The sequence below is a fragment of the Condylura cristata genome, unplaced genomic scaffold, assembly GCF_000260355.1.
Source record: "Condylura cristata isolate star-nosed mole 26May11 unplaced genomic scaffold, ConCri1.0 scaffold00015, whole genome shotgun sequence".
Taxonomy (NCBI): Eukaryota; Metazoa; Chordata; class Mammalia; order Eulipotyphla; family Talpidae; genus Condylura; species Condylura cristata.
The window spans coordinates 15,986,977-16,001,702 of NW_004567116.1; the positions used below are offsets into that span (position 1 = coordinate 15,986,977).

The window sequence follows — 14,726 nt, forward strand, 5'->3', positions numbered from 1 at the left end:
GTGAACATACTTGATGTCTCTGTGCCTTAATGTCCTGGCCCACAAAAAGGGGGCTGAGGGGGGGGAGTGGCCATATAGAACTGACTCCTTAGGGCTGTGCTCTAGATTAAATGAGTTGATGAAGCAGGAAATGCATAGGAGAGTTCCCTGTGCCCAGCAAATCCTCAGCATGTCTTGGCCAATTCTATGGCTGATCCCCTGAGGCCTACTCCCCTCCCATGGCTCTGTAGTCCAGGGCTAGTAACAGCCTCATCACTGCCCAGGCCTGCAAGTCTTGGTGTGGTTCTGACCAGAGTAAAGGCTTGGCATCACAGTCCCACCTAAAAAACCAATTTCTGCTGGAGAACTGGTGCCTGTACCTCTGGGTTTCTGTATGTAGAAGCTCCTGACTGTGCTCAGCACCCAGGATGTGCTGGTTGTGTCCTTTACCTTCACCCAGCCCAGTGCCTGGGATCTGCCAGGAATCCCCTGGCCCCCACCTCCTCTGCTTCTCTGTTCCTTCCATTCTGCATTCTATGGGGCCTCTCCCTCAGCCCCTCTCTTCACCTGCTTGAATGGCATGAGGCAGACAGGATGGCACATTCCCTGCTTCTCTAGGAAGACACGTATGGGTTTGCCTTCCTGCTCTATCATTATCATTACTAACATTTCTATGTTTCTTCTTCTTCTTCTTCTTCTTTTGCCTCTAAAAGGGCATAATGATAGTAATGATATTGTTCTAATTAACATGATGGAGGCTTTATTCTCTGTGAGGCACCACATTAGATATTTCCCCTATTGTTTTACTTAATCCTCACTGCCACTATAGCTACAGATGACCTTTAAGCAACGAGGGAGCTACAGGGGCCCAGCCCTGACTACGGTTTATAGTCAGACCTTTAGATACATGGGTTCTTCCTCTGTAATTCAACCAACTGACACGTATTGATGAATCTGTGCACATGGAACCCACAGACAGAAAAATATCCATGTATGAGGGGATCTGGACAGATGAGACCCCTGTAGTTCAAGCTCAGTAAGCATGACCTCAGTTGTCCTCTGTTGACTTAAACAGAGTTTAAGTTGCTTGCCCACATAGCTAAGGTCACATAGCTAAGGTGTGAAGGAGAAGGGGAAATATTCAAACCCAACTTGACTTTGGAGCTCAGGTGCTTATTCACTATGTTCCTTGCCACATAGGGCTTCAGGGGTTTGCTGTGATAGTTAGACTGTCTCTGTCAAGAGCTTCACAAAATGCTCAGTAAACTAGCTGTTATTAAGCGAATCGTCTGGTTTGTGCGTCCTCTGGCCTCTGGCCTGTGTGACTGTGGGACGGGAGTTCTCTCACTGTTTGCCAATCACTGACCTGGTGCTCTGCAACAGAAGCAGGGGCACCTCACCCAATTCCCACATCAGTCCACCCCCAGCCTGTGGGTGTCAGCCCGGCACTCCCCCCTGCAGAGAGGGTCACCCATAGCCCGTCACCCTGACACAGCTCAGCCTGCAGACTGTACTTGCGCCTCATGACTCAGCTGCTGTCGCCTTCATTTCTTTGCCCTTTCAGTCATTATACGTCCCTCTAGGACTTGTGGTTCTGCTTCTCAGGCCCTTGTTCCTCCATTCTTGCCTTTGTCCCCAACCTGGCCTCAGGCCCACCTCGACCAGCTGCTTCCTGTCCCCGTGCTTACTCCCTGGGACCCATCGTGTGGCAACTCTGGGGCAGGTCCTCGTGACTGGTGCCTCTGCTGGTTTTGCCCAACCCCGAGGGGCCCACCCCTCTCTGGAAGCAGCAGCAGTTGGCCCTGAGCCTGGCTGTCTGAAAGAAGGTATTCAGGGAGCAGGGACAGGGTGTGCCAAGAGGCAGCTGCAGCGGACAAGGGCGGGAGCAGCCAGGGCTGTGTTCCCTGGTCCTGGGAAGCCCCTTTCCTGGTTCTGTGAGTGGAAGCCCCTGGCCTCCTCCAACTCCTTTCATCTCTCTGAGAGGAGGCCTTCGTGGTGCCCCAGACATGGCTCAGCCCTGCTTTGGGGGTTTCTGGTGCTTCTGAAGTCAGACCCTGGATAGTACGTGGGCTATCCTGAATCTGACCAGCCTGTAAGGCAGGGAGGCCCACTGGAGAGTCCACTCCTTCCAGCCAGGAGCTTGGTCTGTACCCCAAATAGAACTGAGCAGGCAAGATCAAACCTGGCAAATGACTGCAGCCCTATGCCTCGCTTCTCTATCTGGAAGATGCAGAGCCCTTGACTCTGATCTCGGCTTTGGTAACTCCACTCTGTTTCCACCTCCTGACACCTGCATCTCTGACTGTTGGTTCTGTCCAGTATCTAGAGATCCTAAGAGTATCTGTCTCATGAGGCAATGTTAAGGATTAAAGGATGGAAGGGCTTAAAATGGCACCTGGAACCTGGTATGAAAGCAAAAGGTGATGTTGATGAGTGTTATTTTTATAACTGGGAGTTTCTCAGAGTTACACGCTACATCATACTTGAGTTTGTGATTGGTCCGGGCTAGGTCCTTCCTGGTTATTGAAGCTAACTTTGCAGTAAGTAACAGGATTTGAGTATAAATTTCTTAAGGTGTGTGGCATGTGTGGGAGATATTAACAGAGGTAGAAGTTTAATGAATAAAGCATTGACCTTATTAAAAAAAAAGTAGAAAAGTGAATAATCTAGCTCAAAGGTTTGAATATGGGCTCTGTGTCAGGAGTCCCAGTGAGGCAGGACCAACATGCATAGAATGGATGGTGCCATCAGTGGGGAGGAATGAGCTGCTGCTGAAGTGCTCATTACCTTAGCCCTCTGTGAAGTGCTCACTACCTTAGGTCTTTTTAGCTCGGGATACAGATCATTCTGATTTTTCTTAGCATTAGTTAGTTGTTGGAGTGGCCACCAGACCTGCCTGCTCCAGGCACCTGCCTCACTCCTATGTTCTGTCACTGTAATTACCAGTCCTCAGCAGCAGGGGCCTAGCCTGTTTGGCTTGGGTGGCTCAGAAAACAAGCAATGAACATTCAGAATAAACAACTAACTAACACTAACTAACTAACTAACTAACTAACTAACTAACTAACTAACTAACTAACTAACTAACCAACCAATCCAAGCCCACTAACTAACTAACTAATAAATAAATGAATTCAGCTCTTTTAAGGCCCCAGCTATGGTTCTGATGGCTCAAGGGATCTTGTGTTTGAGACAGTGATTTAATTAGCCGCAAAAAGCCATTTTTCATTAGTAGGGGAATATAACTTTCCACCCCAAGCCTGCCCCATCTGCCTCCCACAAACTCCCATTTGCAGGCTTCAGAGTCCGTAGCCACACACCCATCTCCTTCTGCTGCCAACCTGCTGCGCCCTTCTGGGGGAGACCCACAGATGTCCCTCCAAACCTTTGTTTCAGAATCAAGTGATCAAGTCTGAGCCTCAGATTGTCCAGGGACACTGGAGGTGCAGAGGGCTTTTCTGGACTGTTCTGCCAGTTCTGGAGCTCCCCACACAGTTTCATGTCTCAGCTAGACTCTTGGGAAGCAGTTGGGATGTGACCCTGTGGTGCACTGGGAACACCCCAGGTCCTGGCCTACAGACCACTCAGCCTGTGTATTCTGCCTTTGTATTTTTGCCCTCTGCTTGAATTTCCACTCATTCCCTGAGCATTTTGTTTTGCCTCAGTTTGGGAGAAGAAGAGAGGTGCCAGCCTTCTGGGAAGAATTTGAGCCTTATAAATAGACTCTAGTCTTTGGCTGGAGAGTCTACTTCTGACACAGTCAGACCTCCAGGGCAGGGGATGCAGAAACAGAACTTGGTCATTTTTATGCTACAAGACTCCCTTGCCCTGCCTTTCACCTTGATTTCCATAACAACCCCCCCCCCCTGTATATCCTTTGTCTGGGGAGGCTGTGGGAAGAAAGCTTTTCTTGGATGTGTTCTTTCTGTGGCCCCCACACTATTAACAAGACTTGGTGTCAATGGTTTAAGACCAGAGAGTGACTTGGGAAGGAAAAACCTGCTTTCTCCCAGCCTTGTACTTTTCTATCATTTTAAACTCTTCTCTGCAGGTGTTGATGGGTAGTTGAGCTTAATTAAAAGCAGGTGAGAACTGTATAAATGGAACCTTAAAAATAACAAGGAACAGGAGTGACAGCATTGTGCCCATCACCCCTCATGATGTGAGTGTCAGGGCTCCGCTTGTCAAATGCATCTCCTTGTGGTTTTAGGGGAACTCTCTTGCCCTCGTGTGCTTTCCTTCACGCAATGGTGTGTCCCGAGACAAGTGAGCCCACTTTGGGGACCGAAGACCTGGCAGGTGCATCACTAACTGGGCCTGAAATCTCCTCAATTAGTTGCTGATGGTGCCCATGCACCATTGGCCTCGGGATCTCAGTGGGAAGCTACTAAGCAAAACTGCAGCATTAAGCAAACATGCAGCATCAAATAGGGCAAGCGTAAAAATACTCAACTGAAACAGATGACAATCTTGGCTGTTTTTTCAAGTGGTTGCTTAGTGGAATGGAAAAAGCAAGACTGTGTGACCTTGACATGTTACTCAACTGGATCTTTCTTCATCTGCAGGGTAGGTATCAAAATACCTATTGTAGAGATATGATGATAATAAGTAATAATGTAGCTATAATTTATTGAGCATGATGTGGGCCAAGCATTTTCTAAGTTCTTCACATTAAGAGGTAGGGGCTATGACTATCCCTATTTTGCAAATGAAGAAATAGAAACTCAGAGAGGTTTAGTGACTTTGCCAAAGTTGCACAGCTAGGAAGTGCTAGAGCAGGACTCAGATCCGCATCTGACAGGCTGTAAAACTATGAGATTTATAACTAAATCATACTGTGGTAAGGGTCCAGAAAAATAATATTGTTTCACTCAAAGTGCAAAATGGGTGGGCTGGTGAAAGATGATTTTGGGGAACACATGAAATGCATTGATGAAAAATTAATGTTAAATCTTGTGGTAAGAAAGTGACTCTTTTCAAATGTCTTTCAGCCATTCTATTCTGAAGAGATTATGTCTTAGTTAGGTGCTGCTATCCCTTTATCACTCTCCTAAAACCTTCTAACCTGTCTTTTACACAAAGGCAGGGCAGGGAAGAGTTAGCTAGATTCAATAAAAGGGCTTATTGTCACATTCATTGTCATGCCAACCCATTTATGACAACAGCGAGTAGGTTTTTACTGATACATAAAACTTCCTCTTAGAATATATTTAAGTGCAAAGAATCCATCGCTATTAACTATTAAGTGAAAGATAGTAGAAGTGGTACTCAGATACAGCACAAAAAATGAAGGCTGGATGCGAATGACTCAAACACGAGAAATGCCATAATAGACCACGAAGAGTTTTCAGTCTGGGGTGTAGCACATTGTTCATAGTCAATAAATGTCAAGACAGAGGGAAGGGAGAATGCATCTCTCTTCCCATCTGCTAATAGGAGAAAAGAAATGAGCTGCTGGTAAGCTGGACGGGGCCGTCTTTCCCTTGAGATTCTGGGTCTGAATTCAGCTTGTTCTGAAGGCTGATGAACAAAACAGGGGATGGAGAAAATCAGGTTAGTTTTGACCTTTGTTGACCTTCATTGAGTTCACATTAGCCTGCATGCTGGTCGTGACACTTAGATCTCAGGGTCAGATACTGCAAACCTGTGAGAGATTCTAGAAGGGGGGCTGGGCTGCCAATAGTCATTCTGGCTGAGAGCATCTGATATGTGACTACTGTTTTCAATGCATTTCCAGGTCAAATGCCTCTTCTTCAATCTCGTTTTTTTAAAACAGCCACAATGACTGAATTGGTCTGTGATAAAACACAGACAGCTCCAGGTTTAGTCTACGTATCTCTAGGTGTTCATCAATTTCCCAGCACTGCAAGACATACACACACAGGGAAATAGCACAAGGGGAAGAAAGTAAATAATCACTGTCAACTCAAGTGGCTGACAAGGCTCTGCTATGTGAGTTTGCCCAGCAATGGGTATCGTATGGGAGGGAAGCATCCCCATCTTCTAAATAGAATCAATTAGAAAGGTCCCCGCTGGAGAGACAAGCCCTGAGTTAGTCAGCTTTCACCAGGGTATGTTTCATTTACAACCTCCAACTCTCTGTGAGTTACAACACAAGTTATTTCTTGCATCCGCTGCAGGTTGGGTGCGGGTCGTTTGCAGGTGTCTCCTCCATCTGGGACCCAGACTGAAGCAGCAGCCTCCCTCAGGGTCATGAGTCCCTGGTAGCAGAGGGGAAAGAACAATGATAGGACCTCGTGATGGTTCTCAGTGCTTCTGCTGGGAAGGGTTCCTAGAAGCAGATTCTAGAACAAGAATTCCAGCACAAAGAGTTTATTGGGGAAATAGAGAAAACGCCAAAAGGGTAGTGGCAAAGTGGAAGGGTAACCAAGAGAGGGTGGCTTAGTAAGCTTGCTAAGGTGGTGGCAATTCCACTTTAATCTGATGGGGAAACTTGTGGAGAAAAGACGGATCCATGCTAAGAATTATTTACACCCCCTATGCACTGTAAAATGTTTAGCAGCATCCCTGGTCTCTACCCACCAAATGCCAGTGATTTCTACCCACCTGTAGTTATGACAACCATCTCCACATTGCCAGATGTTTACTAGGGAGCAACATGGCCTCTGTACAGAAACGCTGCTGTATAAGGTTAACTGTTGGATGGTTCATGAGAGCTGTAGATCACACATGCCTTGCTGACTCCCCAAGTGTTAAAATAAATTACAGGTGCAAGTGCTTGGATGGAGAAGCTAACAGCCCAATAGAAGAGATAGACAGACTTAGCACCTATAGTGGCGAGTTGCCTGTATATGTAAAGGGCACAGCACCCTTCAGAGTGGGAAGCAGCAGTTATATGGAGAGGTGGGGATGGCAGGGAAGGCCGTGTAGAGGCTGAGTCAGCTGAGCAAGGTTTTGATGGTGGAGAGTTTTCCAGATGCATGACATCACATGTGCATATTAAGTCTAATCCTTGATGACCAGAGATTGGAATGCTGCATAATAGCTGACTTTGGGCGTGCTGACCTCGGAGCCTGCTCACACAGGAAGGCAAGGCTGGAGGAGTGCGGCTAAACCGTTGTGCATAAGGAGCAATGCCGAGGACACTGGGGCCCACAGATGAAGTGCCCAAGTGGCTAGGCACCGTCCAGCATCCTCAGAGCCACCAGAACTGCCTTTTTTCTATTCTGGTATAGCTAGCAGGCATGATATTTGTATGATCAGCCTCTGCGTCATTTCCTGTCTGTCCACTTTGATGTTTGTTTCAGTGTCGTGCAAAGAAAACTAGACGAGGTTTCATCATTTAACCTCTCTGCCCAACTTCTTCACACAGGAAATGGCAATTGTCAGGTGTTCTCTCCCGCCAACTGCATAAGCTTACCCCATGTGAGGGGCATGTTCACCGGTGGTTAGTTCAGATGACCCTGGGTTCCGGCCTGCTCCTCCATCTCCCAGGTGTGGTTTTTCTGACTCTTCATTTGTAAGATGGGTATAATCGTGTCTATGGAGTGGTCTCAAACATTCAGTCTGGCTATGTCCTGAAGCCCACAGCCCAGTGCTGAAATAGTGGAATAAATGACAATCCATATGATTCATTCAATAGCCTGAATTTTCTCAGTGCTAGCCAGCTTCTATTGCCTACAGGTGACGCTCAAGGGGTGGTCGTGAGGGTCTGTGTGTGTTCACCTTAGGAGTACAGTAGGTATCATGAGATCTCCATTTTATATAGGAAGAGCCTGAGGCCGGGAGTGAGAGGACTGTCAGTCAGTGCTTCTCAAACCCACCCAGCAGCCTGAGCAAGTCACTCCTTTGCTAGATTGGTTAGGACTTAGCATTTCCCTATAACCTTTTGAGAAGAAATCAAAGGCTTTGTTCTAGAGATACTTTTACCAAATTATTGGAGCCTCTTGGGTAAATTATTTCTCCCTGTTGGCTGAAGATCTTTGAAACCCTAATAGAATATTAAGAAGATGGGTGAGCAGAGATTTATTTTTAACCACAGTCTCTAAGTTGGCTTCTTAGCGCAAGTCTACTTGAATAAGTGATGAATCATCCCAACTGACCCCTTCCAGAAAGGTCTGTGAGAGCAACACAAAGAGAAACTTTGAGTTGCTTGTCTCTCCATGGTCCCCACCCCCTGGCTACTGAAAGAAAATGCTGAGAACTGGCTTGTTCTGGACGCCACCTCCAGAACAGCGGGGCGCTTGTCTTTCCCGCTTTGTGTCGGAACACATATGGTGGTTTTGGTGTTAAGAGGGAGCAGAAACTGTTCCAAGAAGGGCTTTACACCCAGCCTCCGCGCACAGAGGCCGGGATGAGCAGAGGAGAAGGTCCAGTGTCAGAGGGGCCCCTGGGCCCCTGTTGCTTGCTGAGCTCTCATGTTTGATGGCCTCTCCTTGGGGGAGCAGAGTGGACCTGGGGTGCTGTATGCACTCTGTCTCCTGGGCCCATTGTGGAGACTCCAATCCAACTGAATCTGTGAATTAAAGTCAGGAAGCTCCTGCTCAGTCATCACCTTTGAGTGTCATCACCTTTGAGTGTCAGCTCCTGCTTCTGATGGGAGTTTCTCACCTCTTTGGCTCAGGTCCTGGCTCCAATCCTTCCAGCTGTGTGTCCTGGGCCAAGTTACTTTCCTTCTCTGTGCCTCATCTGTTAAGTGAGATAATAGTTTTGTGCAGAGCAGTGCTGGAAGAATTCAGCCTGAAGTCCCCTAAGTCCCAAACCCAGAAGTCCTTTAAGTGTTAGTTCTGTTTGTCATTTCTAGATAGACCCAGATTTGCAGATGATATCCCTGTGGAAACAGGCTCCCTAGAATCCCGTGGCTTGGAGGGATCTGAGGGCACCCTCCGGTTCTGTATCCCAAATGGTATTTGAAACCCTCTCATGATTCCCTATTTTGCAAATGACAAAAACCTTTGGCAACACAGAAAAGGAAGCATCTGTTGCTTCTTTGGTCTCCTGAGCTGCGTCCCAGACTCCCGCTGCCAGGCAGCAGCCTGCTGTCCGCCTCCTACTCAGACAACCCTAGAACATTCTGGGGCAGAATGTTAATGCTGCTCAGGCTGTGCCTGACTAATTGATTAGCTGTGTTTTCCCTGCGTGACACTCAAAAGATGGTTTTCCTTTCCACGTCTCACTCACACCCACCCTGCCTTCGGCTCTTCCTACCCCTTCTTGCTTGCATTGTCATGCCACAAGCAGCCCCTTCTCTGGAGACAGGAAGCCCTGCAGGGAGGGGCAGGACAGTTCAGTGACTACGGCCATGGACCCAGGAGTCTGACTTTGAGGCTCACTCCCAGCTCAGCCACTGACTTGCTGTGTGAACTTGGGGATGTTACTCAACCTCTCTGTGCCTTCTGGACTACAACTAAGAATAATAGTAATGCCTACCTCAGGGGGGTTGTGAAAAGATTTAGACAGGCCAAAGACATATGAAAAGCAGAGGATGCTTGGGCCAGAGTAAGACATCAGTGAGGTCAGCTAGTATTGGTATCTGCAGTGATGTCACAGAAGATGCAACCGCAGCTCCTCTGGCCGCAGGCAGGTGTGCTGTCAGGAGGTGAGATATGGAAATCCAGTTAACTGGCTGTGAATTCTAATGGCCGCTCTCTACAAAATAGCTCAAAAGATAACAGGACTTACAAAAACAATGGCTTTTTTTTTTTTTGCCTCAGAAATAGTTGCAGAAAATATAAATAGGGAATATAATAGTTACCATGTGTTACATTGTGTCTGCGTTCTTTCATATCCATTGTCTGATTTAATTCTCACAAAACTCCTGTGAGCTATTTTAATGACTGTTTTAATTATCCGCTTCCTAAGGAGGTATTTGAAGTTCAGAGCTGTTAGGTAATCTGTCCAGGGTCACACAGCTCATGAGTGGTAGCAAGAGGAGAGACGTCTTAGTGGAACTCCAAAAGATGCTTAAAGCAGCCTGCAGCTCACCTCCGTGCCAGACTGCGGCAGCTGCACGTGGAATCCAACCAGAGGCCTTTTCCCGATGTAACAGCTGGGATCAGCCTTCGGTTTGGCTTGCTGGAACACTGCTCTGTGTTGCTGAATTCCTCAACCCCTCAGGCCACCAGTGCTCATGGGGAGCCTTCAGGGGACAGTAGCTTGGCCATTCTTCTTTGGCCCCCCACCTTTAGAGCCAGAAACATTTGGGGATTAGCATTGTGTGGCACCCAGCCTGAGAGCTGTTACTGTGGAAACTGGGAAGTTGGTCCTGGGCCTGGTGTTGAAATCTATCTCGAAACACTATTCCACCCTTTATTTTTCATTTTTAAAAAATAATATAATAGTTCATTTTTACATCATTTTGTGCCTTTTTCCATCTCAGTTATAATCCCTGTGGGCTTCCCGTCACTAAATCACACATGTGCCATTGCCATGGTCCAGTGCATTTCCCCTATTTTTCATTTTTAGTGGAAGACAAGACAGAGGTTTCTCAGTTAAGTTCATGAATAAATTAAACCCAAGAACATCTAGAATTAAGCATAGGGAAAGGATTGGAAACCTGGAATAATTTCCAGACCTCAAAAGGAGGGGTTTTCTTTCCTTTACACTGGGATTAGAAGTGGAAGCCAAGTGCTTTGGTGGGTCCCGGAGAGATGTCTGTGAGCAGGGGTGAAATGGTTAATGTGGGAGCGGGAGTAGCTGAAAGGATGGTGATAGATGAATGAAGGGAAGTGCCCCTGCCAGTCAGCTGGCTGGGGGACTTACAGTCAGGCGCTGCTTTAGCTGTGTGGAAATAATTCACAAAACCTGGAAGGAACATTCTGTGGTTCTTGCTTAAGGAGAGGAATGGACATCAAAGGATTAAGGTGATTCTGATGAGGTCTTTAACTCCCCTAATTGCACAACCTTCAAACAAACACTTAGTGACCTTGAGCTCTGGAGCCAACTAACAGTCAATAGGACAGTTTGTTACTTCATTGACATCAGAACACTAGTTTGGTAAACTTTAAAGCACCTGCCAGAGTCTTCTACAAGGTATAGCAGGACTGTGATGGGAACCCCAATTCATTCCAGTGCTTCGCGGCCAGTGCATTTCTAGAGAAGAGAGAGTGGCCAGGTTAGAAACATGAGGCTGTGGGGGTGAGTTTTGGGGGTGGGGTGGTGGGGGGACTATGAGAAGGAAGTGATCACTTTACATTCCTAGAGAAAAAGCATGTATTTATTATAAAATGCTCAATAGAGCTTATTTCAGTATATGGTAGGGACATTTGACTTTTTCAGGGGCTGAAATTATGTTAGCTTCCTGTGAACCAGATTGTCCCTAGAAATGCAGAGCTTTAAAGAGTAAAAATTTGGAAGTGTAATCTTTCTGCATTGTCAGGAAGATAAATTAGCTCAGAAACCAAAGATGCCTGTCCCGGCTCAGTGCCTGTCAATGAGTCATGCACCGTAATTCTTCTCCATGAGTATGTGTTGAATGAATCAAAAAATGAGTAAATAATATTCATAGTTTTCCACATAGAATTACCCCCCCCCTTTAAATGATTGCTTTACTAACACAGGAACAGGATGTTTGGTGATGAGCATCTCAGGTACCAGAATCATAAGCTGTGACTTTACAATGAAGAATGGAAACCCCACAAGTCTGAGGAATCTGGTCTCTGGATGGGACCACAGACTTGTTCTAGAGGTTCTCATGTTATTTATTTAGTTTTTGGCAATCACTTCTGAACTAGTCGATGCACATAAAAATCCATGAATCTCAGCTCTATCTGTTGTCTAATATCTTTCCACTTGCAAGTACAGTATAATGTGAATAACTTCACTGAGATTGTTTTGTCAACCAGGGATTGTTTTGTCAAGGGCAAAACATCTTGGACCCCAAGATGCAAACAAAGTGCAAGTGATGTTGCCTCAAGGTTGTGGTGGAAAGAGAGCAAGCTCTCTTTTTCGTGGGGAAAGGGATTCTCTTGTATTGCTAAATACAAAAGGTATTTGGTCAGATATTATACCCTGGGGCCCTGTGAAACATTTCTTCCTTCGTGTGTCACACAACGTAGGTGTTTTAAAGACAACCAACTCACTCCCTTTACCATTTGTCCCATCAAATTACTCCTTCCCTTCAGAATTGGAAAGAAGATGACTGATGTTTGCTCAGCCTGTCAGTATATACCTGCTGAGTGTTAACTGGGTCTGAGAACTGTTGTCAGAATTGATACAACATGCAAATATGCTTACTTTTACACAATGATGTTTGTTTACAGAAGTCCAATAAAATGACAAAAGAAAGGACAAGTCAAATGAAAAAGAACTACTGATAAAAACTCAGGAAAGCAGAAGGAATAAAGTGTAGAAAAGTGAGATTTTGAGAGGAAGTTTTCTGTATTTTCCTGAGACTGTGGGTTATACAAGTTGTGAAAACCCTAGTGATTTTCCTTCTGTTCACATTTTGGTCCTCACAGCTCAAAGCTAATTACTTATTGTTTGTTTAATAACAGTTTTACTTTTTAAAATGTCTATTAACATTATTATTATAAAAGTTCTGCCTGCTCCTTGGAAATCATTATTTAATATATGAAAATTTAAGTAAGGAGAAAAAGTCCCTGCATTTTCTTCGAGCAGAGATAACCACCCTTCAAGGCTGCCCTTCCTGTTGTGATGGATGACAAACATATCTGAGATCATGTTGAATCACTTTTCTGACTGCTTCCCCTCTTTTTTATAAAAAGAAACTTTAACCATTTTACTGTCAATTGTTATTATTATTTTAAAAGATTTATTTATTTATGCATATAGAATTGGGGTATAGGCCAGAGGTGCCGGGAGTGGGGAGCAGAACAGGCAGATCTGTAAAGTACACTGCTGAGGGGAGCAGTGGACGGGTCAGGAGAGGTCTGCCACACCATGTGGGTCACCTTGAAGTGTCTTTAGCTTCTTAGTGCTGTGCTTTAACCCACTGCGCCACCAGGGAGGGCCTCAATTATTATTTTAATGTATTTTCTGGGCCTGATGATTGTTCTTCTCCTGATGCTATGTTTGGTGGGTCCTACTTTTCATCTGGTACCTGCCTTTTGCCCAGCTACTTCACTCTTGTTGGGTTATTATTTGCTTAACCTTTTGGTAATGATTGACCTGGGTTGTTTGTAATTTTTTGTTATTGTTGTGTAAATAGTGTTGCAAATAGCCATCTTTGTCTGCATTGAATTTATTTTTCTCTGTCATTATTTCATGTACCATCTCTGCAAGATGGGGTTACCAGGTCCATGAGCATAATAAACAGATTTTTATTTTAAAGATTTATTTACTTATACATAGATAACTGGGGTATAAGCCAGAGGTGCAGGGGTGATGAGAGGATACAGTAGAGACAGGGTGAGGAGCAGGATAGGAAGATTGATGGAGTACACTGCTGAGGGGAGCAGTGGATGAGACAGGAGAGGTCTGCGGCACCATGTGGATCACCTCTGGGCTGGGGATCGAGCTCTCTCTGAAGCGGCTCCCGCCAGCTTACAGTGCTGTGCTTTAACCCAGTGTGTTACCAGGGAGGCCCATAAGCAGATTTTTAATACTTCTGACCTATCTTCTGAATTACTAAATTCAATGACTTTTGCCATCTAGGATGTTCAAATGTTAGCACAGAGCCCCACTTCTGTCTGGTTTTAGTCACTTTATGTCTACTTGCTGCCTTAATTGGGGCCCTAAAATGAAATTAAATCAGCTTGACTTTACCTTTTCAAAATCACCTATGAGAAGCACAGATAAACTTTACATATAAATACATGTAAGTTAAATGAGTAGTGAGTTATTACCTGAATAAACACTTTAAAAATATATAATGTGTTATTAAAAATAGTTTCTTATACAGTTAAAGTTGTGACACTATTGTGTGGGAAAACTTTGGAAAGAACAGGACTTTGTGTTTTCTTTCATTTTTCTTTATCTTCTCCCCAAGTTGTCAGAAATTTTACATCTCTCAATGTTACTTACCTACTGGCCCCAAATGTTTCCAGACAAGCCTAAACAAAAGAAAAAAAGTGGTATTCTAGGTCTTCAGAATCAATCTCTTTTTACACAACTGAGAATATTCCTTGAGTTTCAGTGCCTTGAAAAGCTGTAATATGTTCTTGTCCAAAAGTGAATGTCTAGAAGGCACCCCTCTCCTCCTGCATCCCAGCCCTGAATTACAGGTGAGCCCCGGGAGATGCTGGGAGTCATCTGAGCAAATACACAGCCGTAAGACCAGGCCCCAGGAAGCCACTTGAACAAGGCAAATTCTCTCCAACCCTGCCTTTCTATGATCCAGGGTCTCAGTGGGGCCAAGGATCTCATCCTTGTATTTGTTACAGACTAAAACAACACTCGCTCATAACATCCCTGTTAAAAACCAGTGATAGTGAATGGGTTGATGACAGCTTTGTGTGTGAGAATTGGGAAGAACATTACCAGGTCCTCAATCTAGGTGTATTTAATGGCATTTAATCCATCCAGGAATTCCCAAAGTCTGGCCAAGAATACAGTTAGGGAGCCTTGGACGCTCTGTGACTGGGCATCTAACAATCCGCTCGAGAGATCAAACCAACTTGTGGACAGTGGGTTGCAGGCTGTGCACTTCCAGTAATGATTTTATTCATGTCATCAGAGAAAAAACAGTGCTGTGTTGGGCGGTGCCACCTTCCCGTTGGGAAGAGGATACCCCAGAGCTACCAGGCTTGTTCAGGGAGACATCAGCAGAGGTCTGGGTATGTAACTGGCCTCATACGCCAAAGCCTGGGCCGTGAGTACTTCCTGTG

At 45.5% G+C, this 14,726-nt stretch overlaps 1 protein-coding gene across 2 annotated transcripts in view; it reads left to right on the forward strand.

The window, feature by feature from the left end:
• SLC1A2 (solute carrier family 1 (glial high affinity glutamate transporter), member 2) overlaps positions 1-14,726 on the forward strand; it is a 127,757-nt gene that overhangs the window by 36,837 nt on the left and 76,194 nt on the right. The window lies entirely within an intron of this gene.